Source organism: Alosa pseudoharengus, unplaced genomic scaffold, assembly GCF_046254945.1.
Source record: "Alosa pseudoharengus isolate Yale_2024_CS ecotype anadromous, Long Island Sound unplaced genomic scaffold, YU_APseudo_1.1 YU_APseudo_1.1_scf_1, whole genome shotgun sequence".
Taxonomy (NCBI): Eukaryota; Metazoa; Chordata; class Actinopteri; order Clupeiformes; family Clupeidae; genus Alosa; species Alosa pseudoharengus.
The window spans coordinates 14,288,125-14,299,551 of NW_027468564.1; positions in this window are offsets into that span (position 1 = coordinate 14,288,125).

The following is an 11,427-nucleotide window of genomic DNA, read 5'->3' on the forward strand; positions in this document are numbered from 1 at the left end:
ATTTCTATGATGTTCATAAGGAACTGCAATGACCCTGACTTGTCCAGTGTATTTAAGAGCAAGCCAATGAGCAGATGGACCTCCACGGAAGTGCAGGAAGCTATCGATGAGCATCAAAGGGAGCACCTGTCTAAGAAGTCAGGGAATGTTGGGAAAGTTAAAACAATCCAGGTAGCCACAGCTGCTACTTACTCTGGCAGAGGTTAAGGAGGAGGAGTCTACAAATGCACCAAGTCCATTCTGCCCTCCTAGGTCTAGTGAGTCTGCAGGTGTGGGAGGAGGTGCATTCGAATGTGTTCTTTGTATGTTGGAGAGGGTGTTGGAAAAGACCAATCAGACTAACTCACCTGGTGTTCCCCAACCAGGTCCCTGGGTTCGTGTCACACCCTGCCGTGTCTGTAGCGACAAAACACATTCCACAAGATCCCACTGTATGAGAGAAAGGAGATGCCTTGCGTGCTTCGAGGTTGGACATCAGAGGAGAGAATGCACAGCACGCGGTGCTGCTCAGCCAAACCCCACTGCACACATTCAGGGAAACTAAGCTACCCACATGCGGGAGGGGACAATGTGGGTGCATTTAGTCAGTCCCTCAGCTTAGAAGATGACATGTTATTTGTGTATGAAGACAGTTGCAAGTCTGCTCCTAGTGGAAGTGTGATTGTATGTCAGAATGTGCACAAGTTAGGGAAATCTGATAGTCTCTGTTATACTGATGCAGTTGTGAAGAATCAAGTTTTGTTGAAAGCATTAATAGACAGCGGTTCCATGGCCTGTACAATGAATGAAAAAGCTGAACAAATGCTATAAGATGTTGGTCTATGTCCAGACAGCAGCTATTTGAACACTGATATTGTACTGGTAGGGTGTGGCGGAGTGCAAGTTAAACCTAAATGTATTTATCAGTTGGAGATGAAAGTCTATGGCCAAGAAATGAGTGTACCTACGCTAGTTGTGCCAGGCCAGTGCGATCAACTGATTCTGGGCTCAAATGTAATTAAACATCTGATACACCAACTCAAACAAACCCCCAGTTACTGGCGTGTGATGAGCAAGCCTGAAACAACAGATGACCTGGCAGTTGAACATTTTCTAAATATGCTGTCTGGAGTCAATAGGTGGAAGGGGAGTGTTATTCCTGACATCATAGGAACAGCTAAATTGGCCCAGGCTGTGACATTGCTGCCACGTCATGAACATCTTGTGTGGGGTAGGCTTCCAGTAAACACACCTGTCTCTGAGGGTAGCGCCGTTCTCATCGACGCTCCGCGTTCTCGGTCTCACAAGAAGAGTATCATGGTTGGGAGAGCCGTGGCCACAATGTCTGGAGACAGATGGGTGCCGGTCAAGATCATCAATCCAAGTGACAAGCATGTAACATTGAGGCGGAATGCCAAAATTGCTGATGTGTTTCCATGTGTAGCGTTGGAAGATCTGGATGTGGGTGTGTCTCACTCGTCTCAAAAAGGTCTTCATGTGCACAGCCAGAACGTACATGATGCTGACACTGGTAGTCCTTGTTCATCTCCGTCTCCCATTAACTTCAGTGACGCTTTGCAGAAACTCGGATTGAGTGATATTGACATAGATTCATGTGATGTGTCGCGTTATTGGAAACAGCAGTTATTCGACCTGATACAGAAGTATGAGAAGGTGTTTTCGAGAAACAAGTTAGACTGTGGTGAAGCCACTGGCTTTGTTCACCGAATCCACCTCACTGATGCCCGTCCGTTCAGACTCCCATACCGGCGCGTTCCTCCAGGGCATTACCAGAAGTTGAGATGGAGGAGAAGGAAATCATCCGAAAGTCTTCCAGTGAGTGGGCGTCACCCTTGGTACTTGTATGGAAGAAGAACGGTGATTTGAGAGTTTGTGTGGACTATCGTTGGTTGAATTCACGGACTGTCAAAGATGCCCATCCTTTGCCTCATCAGGCAGATTGCCTGGCAGCTCTGGGTGGCAGCGCGTTCTCCAGCACCATGGACCTAACATCAGGGTATTATAACCTCCCCATGTGCGAAGAAGACAAGAAGCTTACTGCTCTTACCACCCCTATGGGATTGCATGAGTTCAATCGAATGCCCCAAGGCCTATGTAATGCACCAGCCAGCTTTATGCGACTTATGACAAACATCTTTGGCGACCAGAATTTCCTTACACTGCTGTGTTACCTAGATGACCTGTTGGTATTCGCGCCTGATGAAGGGGAAGCTATGAAGCGTCTAGAAACGGTGTTCGGCAGACTGAGTGCACATGGATTGAAGCTGGCCCCTAAAAAATGCCATTTCCTTTAGCGAAGTGTGAAGTTCCTTGGCCACGTCGTTGATGAGAGTGGGGTATCAACCGACCCTGAGAAGGTACAAGCAATTACTGCCATGACTGAAGAAGCGTTGATGGGGGATGATGGTGTTACTCATTCCCAAAAGAAAATAAAATCATTCTTAGGCATGGTGATGTACTACCAGCGCTTCATTCAGAACTGTTCCGGCATTGCTAAGCCTCTCTTTGCTCTGACATCAGCACCAAAGAGGACCAATGGGCAGAAAAGAGGTGCTGCCATGTTTAAGAAACTTAAGCCTAGTGATTGGACGAGTTCACACAGAGAATCGGTTGAGCAACTCAAATCTGCCCTGTTGAAGTCAGTGGTCTTGGCTCATCCAGATTTAAGTCGGCCGTTCATCCTATCGACTGATGCGTCATTAGATGGGTTGGGTGCAGTCATTTCACAAGTTCCAGAGGGAGAGAGCAAGGCCCGCCCCATTGCTTTTCAAGTCAAGTCAAGTCAAGTTTATTTATATAGCGCATTTCATACACAGAGGTCATTCAATGTGCTTTACATAAACAAAACCAAACAATAATAACAAATAAAAGCATAGAAGGGCAATATAGTCAAAGAATAGTTAAAAGGTAAAGATCATAATAAAAAGAAAACATAAAACAAGGTAAAATCATTTAAAAATAAAGAATAATTAGTAAGCAAAAACAAAGGCAAAAGTAGTAAAAAAAGTAATAAAAGACAAAGTAGAATAATTATCAAGGCAGATTCAGAATTTGTAACTTGGCACAGTTAGCAGAAAGCATCTGAGAACAGTTTGGTCTTAAGTCTAGATTTAAAACTGGCTACAGTTGGGGCCTTTTTGATGTCATCCGAAAGTTGGTTCCACAGCTGAGCCACATAGCAGCTAAAAGCTGCTTCACCATGTATAGTTTTAACAGTAGGTTTTACTAACAGGTTTTTCACCTGGGACCCGAGAGGACGAGAAGGTGTGTACTGCTGAAGCATGTCTGACAGGTATTTAGGTCCTGCTCCATTTACTGATTTATAAACAAGCAATAGTGCTTTAAAGTCAATTCTGTGACTTACTGGAAGCCAGTGCAAGGACTTAAGAATTGAAGTAATGTGGTCAGTTCTTTTAGTTTTTGTTAGAATCCTAGCTGCTGCATTTTGTATCACCTGAAGCCAGTGACGGACTGGACGGTCTGGCATTTGGGCAGATGCCAGAAGTGCCGCGGCCCCTCGTGGGCCGTTTGGGCCGGCCAATCACGAAGCGGCATGCTTGTCGGGTTTGCGCGGCCCATTTATCGTAAAGACGGTTTTACTCCGTCTTATTGGTTTTATCTCTCGGCCCACTATCAAGCATCAATAGTGTTACATGGTTTCGATTAAGCCATTTATCTCTAACTCCTATTTCCTCCTTTATAGATGGAAACTGATCAATATTTATACCAGACATGAGTCTCTACACTACAGTAATGGTAACCCTCAATATTTACATCAGTCTACATTCTTTTGTAACCTTATTCAATCAAATGATTTAAAAGTGCATTGTTTGAAATTGGAATACAATAAATATGCTGCCTGTATATCTTTTATTTTATTATTGGTTTACAAAAGTTAGGCTACATGAAGCAAGGACTTCTGGGAATTTCAAAACCGAATGCGTCTATACCTTCAGCACGGGGAATTGCCGATCTAGCATGCCTTGATCCTCGGAATTTTCCCCTTATAAAAGCTAATAAACTGCCCCCAAATGCATTTCGAAACATAAGAGAATGTCTGCTTAAATTTAGTGAAGGTGCTACCGTTGAAAATCTACAGTCGGAATTGACACATCTCGCCATGCACTGGGACAGCCTGAAAAACTCTCCTCTAAACGAGTAGGCCTGTACAGTCAAAGCGTCGGACTTTGATGATGCCGCGGAGATATAGGAAGATACAGAAATAAACCTGGTGAGCAAGAAATGTGCTACCTGCAAGAATTGTGCAATCTGTTGCTGTTTCCTTCTCCAGCAGTTAAACCTCTTTACCTGTGCCTACAACTATATATGGTTAGCAAATGAATTCTAACACTGTCATGTAGCCTACTCAAGTGCCATGCAAACGGAATTTTTCCACTCTTAAATTCACACGATTGTCACAGGATAATTTGGAGGCCTTTATGCTGATGGCGACAGAGAAAGAGGTCCTATAATGCATGACGTTAATTAAGACACGTTTGTGGAGCGGCTGCTCTGATGGGTTTCCCGTTTATCAACAAAACTACATTCGCGGGCAGCCATGGGGCAGAAGACGCTTGGTGCCACAACGTTATAAACTTGACTTAAATAGTCGGCTGCTGTAAGCTACAATCGTAATTTTTTATATACCCCTGGTCCCCTGTTGTCTCAATGATAATAGCATCTCATTTCAGGCTATATTTCAGAGTTTGCCATTCATTTGCATTAACATCGTATTTTGTCATTTTTGGCGAAGACATGCATTCCTTTAGGGATATTGAACATTCTCTAACCATCGTGATTTCGAATTGGTGCAATTTTCAGCACAAAAACTTATTTTGTTCTTTTCATGGAGAGCACTGTTGTGCTGCTTTCTGCCTCTTGCGCACGCATGTTTTCGTGACGTTACATAGAAATCCATGTATTCTAGGCTATTCTTTTTTCATTTTCATATTTCATATTGCATTTTGATATATCCATGTTCTTGGTTCAATCTTTATGCATAATAAAGTTAGAGTTCATCACCAATGGGGCTACAAACGTGTTATGTCCGTGCATGTGAAGTTATATCTGTGTGTTTCGAGCACATGCATGCGCGTGCATGCGCGTCCTCGTGCGGGCCGCTGGTTGGTGAAAATGCCAGGGCGGTTTTTTAATCCCAGTCCGTCACTGCCTGAAGCTGTTTAATAGTCTTTTTAGGAAGGCCTGTGAACAGTCCATTGCAGTAATCAACCCTGCTGGAGATAAATGCATGAATGAGTTTTTCTAAGTCATGTTTTGACATCAGCCCTCTGAGTTTGGCAATATTTTTGAGGTGGTAAAAAGCTGATTTAGTTATCGCTTTCATGTGGCTGTTGAAATTTAGATCACTGTCAATTAATACACCAAGATTTTTAACAGTATCCTTTGCCTTCAACCCTTTTGTGTCAAGGAGAGTGGCAACCCTAAGTCTTTCCTCATTTTTACCAAATATAATTACTTCAGTTTTTTCTTTGTTCAGCTGAAGAAAATTTTGAGACATCCAGGTGTTGATTTGTTCTATACACTGACACATAGATTCAAAAGGACCATAGTCGTTTGGTAATAGAGCTAAGTAAATTTGTGTGTCATCTGCATAGCTATGATATGAAATCAAATTATTTTGAATGATTTGTCCAAGTGGGAGCATATAGAGGTTGAATAATAGTGGCCCCAAGATCGACCCCTGGAGAACACCACAGGTCAAGGACGTTGGTGTTGAGGTACAGTTTCTGATGGCAACAAAGAAGCTCCTTTCTTGTAGATATGATTTTAGCCAGCTGATAACTATGCCTGTAAATCCAACCCAGTGTTCTAGTCTGTGTAGTAAAATATTGTGATCAACAGTGTCAAATGCTGCACTAAGGTCCAGTAGCACTAGGACTGATGTTTTACCTGAATCTGTGTTGAGGCGTATGTCATAGGAAACTTTAATGAGAGCTGTTTCAGTGCTGTGATTTGCCCGAAAACCAGACTGAAAGTATTAAAAATACCCATTTGATGTTAGGAAGGTGGTTAATTGATTAAAGACTACTTTTTCAATAATTTTGCCAATAAAAGGTAGATTGGATATGGGCCTGTAATTGTTTAGCATGGAGGCATCCAGGTTATTCTTCTTGAGAAGTGGCTTTACAATAGCTGTTTTCAGTGACTTAGGAAAAGTGCCAGACAGCAGTGATACATTTACAATTTGAAGGACATCCGCCGCTATGAGGTGAAAAACAGTTTTGAAGAAATTGGTAGGCAGAGTGTCTAAGACACATGTGGAAGAGCTGAGATTCTGTACCGTTTTTTCAAGTGTTTCGTAGTCTATCAAGCTGAACTCAGTTTCTTAGTTTCCCTCTTTTTGTTGCTGGAAGTTCAGGTTGTTGAATTTGTAATTGAGCAGATATGTTGGGTCTGATTTTGTCAATTTTACCTTTAAAAAAAAAGATGAAAACTCATTGCATTTATTAGTTGAGAGAAGTTCAGGTGCTAATTGTGAGGGGGGATTTGTTAATTTATCAACAGTTGAAAATAGAATACGAGTGTTATTTGAACTTCTATTGATAATGTTAGAAAAAAAGGACTGTCTTGCTTTGCATATTTCAGAGTTATATCTGCTGGATTTTGCCTCCATGGTGCTTTCTGTTTGTCCTTAACTTTCTTGAATTGTAATGGAGCAATGTCATCCATAATGTTTGCCATTTTTGCATTAAAGTGATCAAATAAGTCTTCAGAGTCTGACAGTTGACTTGACTTTAGTGAAAGTGCTTGCTCAAAGAGAGCACTTGTCTGATCATTTATGATTCTCCTTTTTACCATCATAGCTGTGTTATGAGTGTGTGGGGACATAGACACATCAAAGAACACGCAGAAATTATCAGATAAGGCCAGGTCTTTAACAGTGTTGGCCCCTGTACATGCTGTGTTAGGGAGAAAGTATCGATTAGTGCAATGAATTCCTTGTCATAATTTTTTTCAGGATTATCCACATGCAAGTTTAGATCCCCTGATATAATAAGACAGTCAAACTCTATGCAAACAACTGATAGCAGTTCACCTAGCTCTTCAAGAAAAACTTTAGCTGAATGTTTTGGAGGCCTGTAAATTATCAGTAATAAAATCTGAGGAGAAGACTTAATGCATGCACACAGATATTCAAATGAAGTAAAGTCACCGAATGACGACTGATTGCACTGAAAAGACGTCTTGAAAATTGTGGCTTTTGCCAGTAAATCTCTGTCACATGCCCAGACTAAATACCCTGCACATCGGTTGGAGTTTCTGGCCCTGAAGTGGGCAGTCTGCGATAAATTCAGCCATTGGCTGAAAGGCCATATTTTTACTGTCTGGACGGATAATAATCCATTAACTTACATTCTTATCAAACCGAAATTGGACGCGTGCGAGCAGAGGTGGGTGGCGAAGCTAGCGCCGTACAACTTCAGTATCAAATACATCCCTGGCAGTAAGAACATTGTCGCAGACGCCCTCAGCAGACAGCCCTTTGTCCAGAGTCATGTTAGCAAGAGGCTGGTGTCCGAGCCATATGGAGCCCTGCTTGAGGAGGCGCAGTAGATAAAGGACAACACAATACAGGACGTCTTCAGGCTGAGTGCCAATCAGCAGAAAGTTGGGCTTCTCAAACACACCACTGATTTGGAGCATCACTCACTCGACAATGATGAGGTTACCGCTGTGTTGGAAGGTCATGTTGAGTGGGAGATGGGGCCAAATAACAGTTATTTCTTGGCTTGCCCATGACGTTCAGCAGTTTTCTCAAATTGGTCAGAGTCCCTTACCTGTGTTTTCTCTTGAGGAGCTTCAAGACAAACAGCAACAGGAAAGTACGCTTTCCAGAGTCCTGCTGTATGTGGTCCGTGGTAGGAGGCCGACGAGGAAAAGTTTTGAAAACGCTGAAGCAATGGGACAAGCTCAAGATGTTAGATGGGCTACTCTATAGGGTGAGCAAAGACCCACTGACTGGGAAGAAAAGGTTCCAGTATGTCATTCCAAGTTCATTAACTAAGCAAGCGTTGCAGGGCATCCATGATGAAGCAGGCCATCAGGGGCAGTACAGAACGTTGTATCTGGCGAGACAGAGGTTTTTTTGGGCCGATATGGAACAGGACGTCCGAGAGTATGTGAAGACCTGCAAGCAATGTGTGGTCAGTAAGACTCCTGAACCAAAAGGGAGAGCTCCTCTCGAAAGCATTAAAACCACAAGTCCGCTCGAACTGGTCTGTATTGACTTTTGGTCCGCAGAGGACACTAATGGGAAGAGTGTGGATGTTTTAGTGGTCACTGACCATTTTACTAAAATGGCTCATGCTTATCCTTGCCGTGACCAATCTGCAAAGCAAGTTGCACGCCAGCTCTGGGACAAGTATTTTTGTGTGTATGGGTTCCCTGAAAGAATTCACTCGGACCAGGGAGCCAATTTTGAAAGTGAACTGATTCGAGAGCTGTTACAAGTTGCTGGAGTAAGGAAGTCAAGAACCACGGCATACCACCCCATGGGAAATGGGAACGTTGAACGGTTTAACAGAACCTTGGGCAGTATGATCAGAACCCTCCCTCCAAGAGCTAAACAGAAATGGCCGCAGATGTTACAGACCTTGGCATTTGCATACAATTGCACTGCACATGAGTCAACGGGGTACGCACCCTTTTATTTAATGTATGGAAGAGTACCACGTCTACCAGTTGACGTTATGTTTCAGAGTGCTGAAAGGGACTGTGACATCGCAGACTATGACCAGTATGTTGCTAAAATGAGGCAAGATCTCAGGGAGGCTTTGGCTACTGCTCAATCCAATGCTCTCACTAGCCAGGAACATCAAGCAGACTTGTACAACCGAAAGATAAAGGGGAATGTCATTGTTGAAGGTGACCGGGTCTTGATGGCGAACAAGGGTGAACGTGGACGCAGGAATTTGGCAGACAGGTGGGCGTCCACCCCATATATTGTTGTCGCTGCCGATCCCAGGTGCCATACTTACCGTGTCAAGAACACAATTAATGGACAGGAGAAGGTTGTTCATCGCAATTTACTTCTCTTGGCTAACTTTCTGCCAATTGAGATGGACAATGAAGAAGGTGACACAACCCTCAGTGAGTCATATGAGTCGAGGAATGACCAGGAAGACTTACCTTCAGAGGATTCCCATGTTGCGAAGATTGACAAGACAGATAGGACCGCCAGTTGGGTGGCAGAGGCCTCTGCATCCAATGGGCCTCCAAAGAGTTCATTCATACAGGATATAGACTTAACTGTGCAGTTGAATACAGAGGATAATGGGAGTGATTCTCATTCACCCTGTGTACCTGCCAGTCAAAGTGAAGACCAGAGATCTGAGATTTCTATGCAGCTCTCTAGTATTGGAAGATCCCCAAGTAGTCGAGCTAGTGTAGTTAAGACTCGACTGCGTAGAGTAGTTAAACCAGTGAATCGGCTGATTCAGAACATGTCACAACACTATGCTCAGCACACAAACAGTTCGGTACGTAGTTTGGCGAGAGCTTTAATGTCATGAATACATTACACACACACATACTGACACACTGATCAAAGATTGAGTGATAATGATTTTTAATTCATGCCAAGACAAGTTACAGTAGTCATTCTGAGATGTTTTAGGTAGTGTATATGGCACTCCTGTAGCAAGTACATCATAGGGGGTCTGCGCAGCCTTCTATGGTCACTTTCCCTTTGAGTTGGGTAACACACGTGTTGCAGTATGCTGTGTAGTATACTTTGTCTCGTAGTACTGACACAGGGTTTAGTATGCTTGATTTGCAGTACTGACACAGGGTTTTAGTATGCTTGATTTGCAGTGGTACTGACACAGGGTTTAGTATGCTTGATTTGCTGTGGTACTGACACAGGGTTTTTAGTATGCTTGATTTGCTGTGGTACTGACACAGGGTTTTTAGTATGCTTGATTTGCTGTGGTACTGACACAGGGTTTTTAGTATGCTTGATTTGCTGTGGTACTGACACAGGGTTTTAAGTATGCTTGATTTGCTGTGGTACTGACACAGGGTTTTAGTATGCTTGATTTGCTGTGGTACTGACACAGGGTTTTTAGTATGCTTGATTTGCTGTGGTACTGACACAGGGTTTTTAGTATGCTTGATTTGCTGTGGTACTGACACAGGGTTTTTAGTATGCTTGATTTGCAGTGGTACTGACACAGGGTTTTTAGTATGCTTGATTTGCTGTGGTACTGACACAGGGTTTTTAGTATGCTTGATTTGCTGTGGTATTTTGGTGAAGTTCAAAGGGGAGCAGGGCTTGAAAACGAAATTATTTTTCAAACGTTCCGTTCCGAACGGTTCAGGTAGGCCTATGTTTAACGTTTTCGTTCTTGCATACGTTCCGCCACCAACATATCGGTCCTGAAACGGTTCAGAACGCAAAATATCGTTCGTTCTTAAAGTTCCAGCAGTGTTTGGCGGGCCTATCAAGTCTATTTTTGTGGACTTTACCTTAGAATAGACATACTCATTATTTCCCCTTGATTTAGCCTATACCGTAGCTATGCCCAAAAACAATAAATCACAGGCGGCATCCAACATTCAGATGGGCTATCCATCACATAGCCTACAGACTTTCTGTAGGCCTAACCTATGCCTATAAATAATTTCTTATCAAAAATATTTCTGGATACGTGCTAAACTCCTTACCTGGTTGTAGCCTAAGTTTTATCCATATGGAGATCTTCAAAGGCTTGCGCTATAATTCCAACCCTGTTTATAAACAAACCTGTCTGTTGCTGACAAGGCCTATCTCAAATTTCCCATTTAACTCTTCTACATAGAATAGGCTATAATTGCGCAAACATTTCAAATCCCGACTTTAAAACGACAAGGCGTGGACAGGCAAAATAGGCTATTACGCATAGGCTACAAACAATTTCCAAATCAGTTTCAGTAGCCTACGCTACGAGCTGGCCTAAGATCCGAAGTGGCAGACGGATAGGTTACATTACAACAGCAAGACAAAATATACACATTTGGACCAAAGGTCCATTTATTCGGTTTTTTTTTATCTAATTTTATAAAATATATAGAGAACGGAAAAAAAAACGTTATTAACCGGTTTTGTGGATTTCAGAATAACGTTTCTGTTCCGGAACAGTTGAAGACTGTTTTCGTTCCTTGAACCGGTTCGGAGCCCTGTTTACAACCGGTTTCTGTGTCTATTGTATAACACTGTGTGTGTGTGTGTGTGTGTGTGTGTGTGTGTGTGCGCATGTGTGTGTTTGGGTGTGAAAAGCGCTATATAAATGTAATGTGTTGTTGTAGTTGTTATTTACAATCGGTTACTGTGTCTATTGTATAACAGTGTGTGTGTGTGTGAGTGTGCGTGTGTGTGGTTTGTATGACACTGTTGACTATTTAACCAACTAATTCAGACTTATGGGC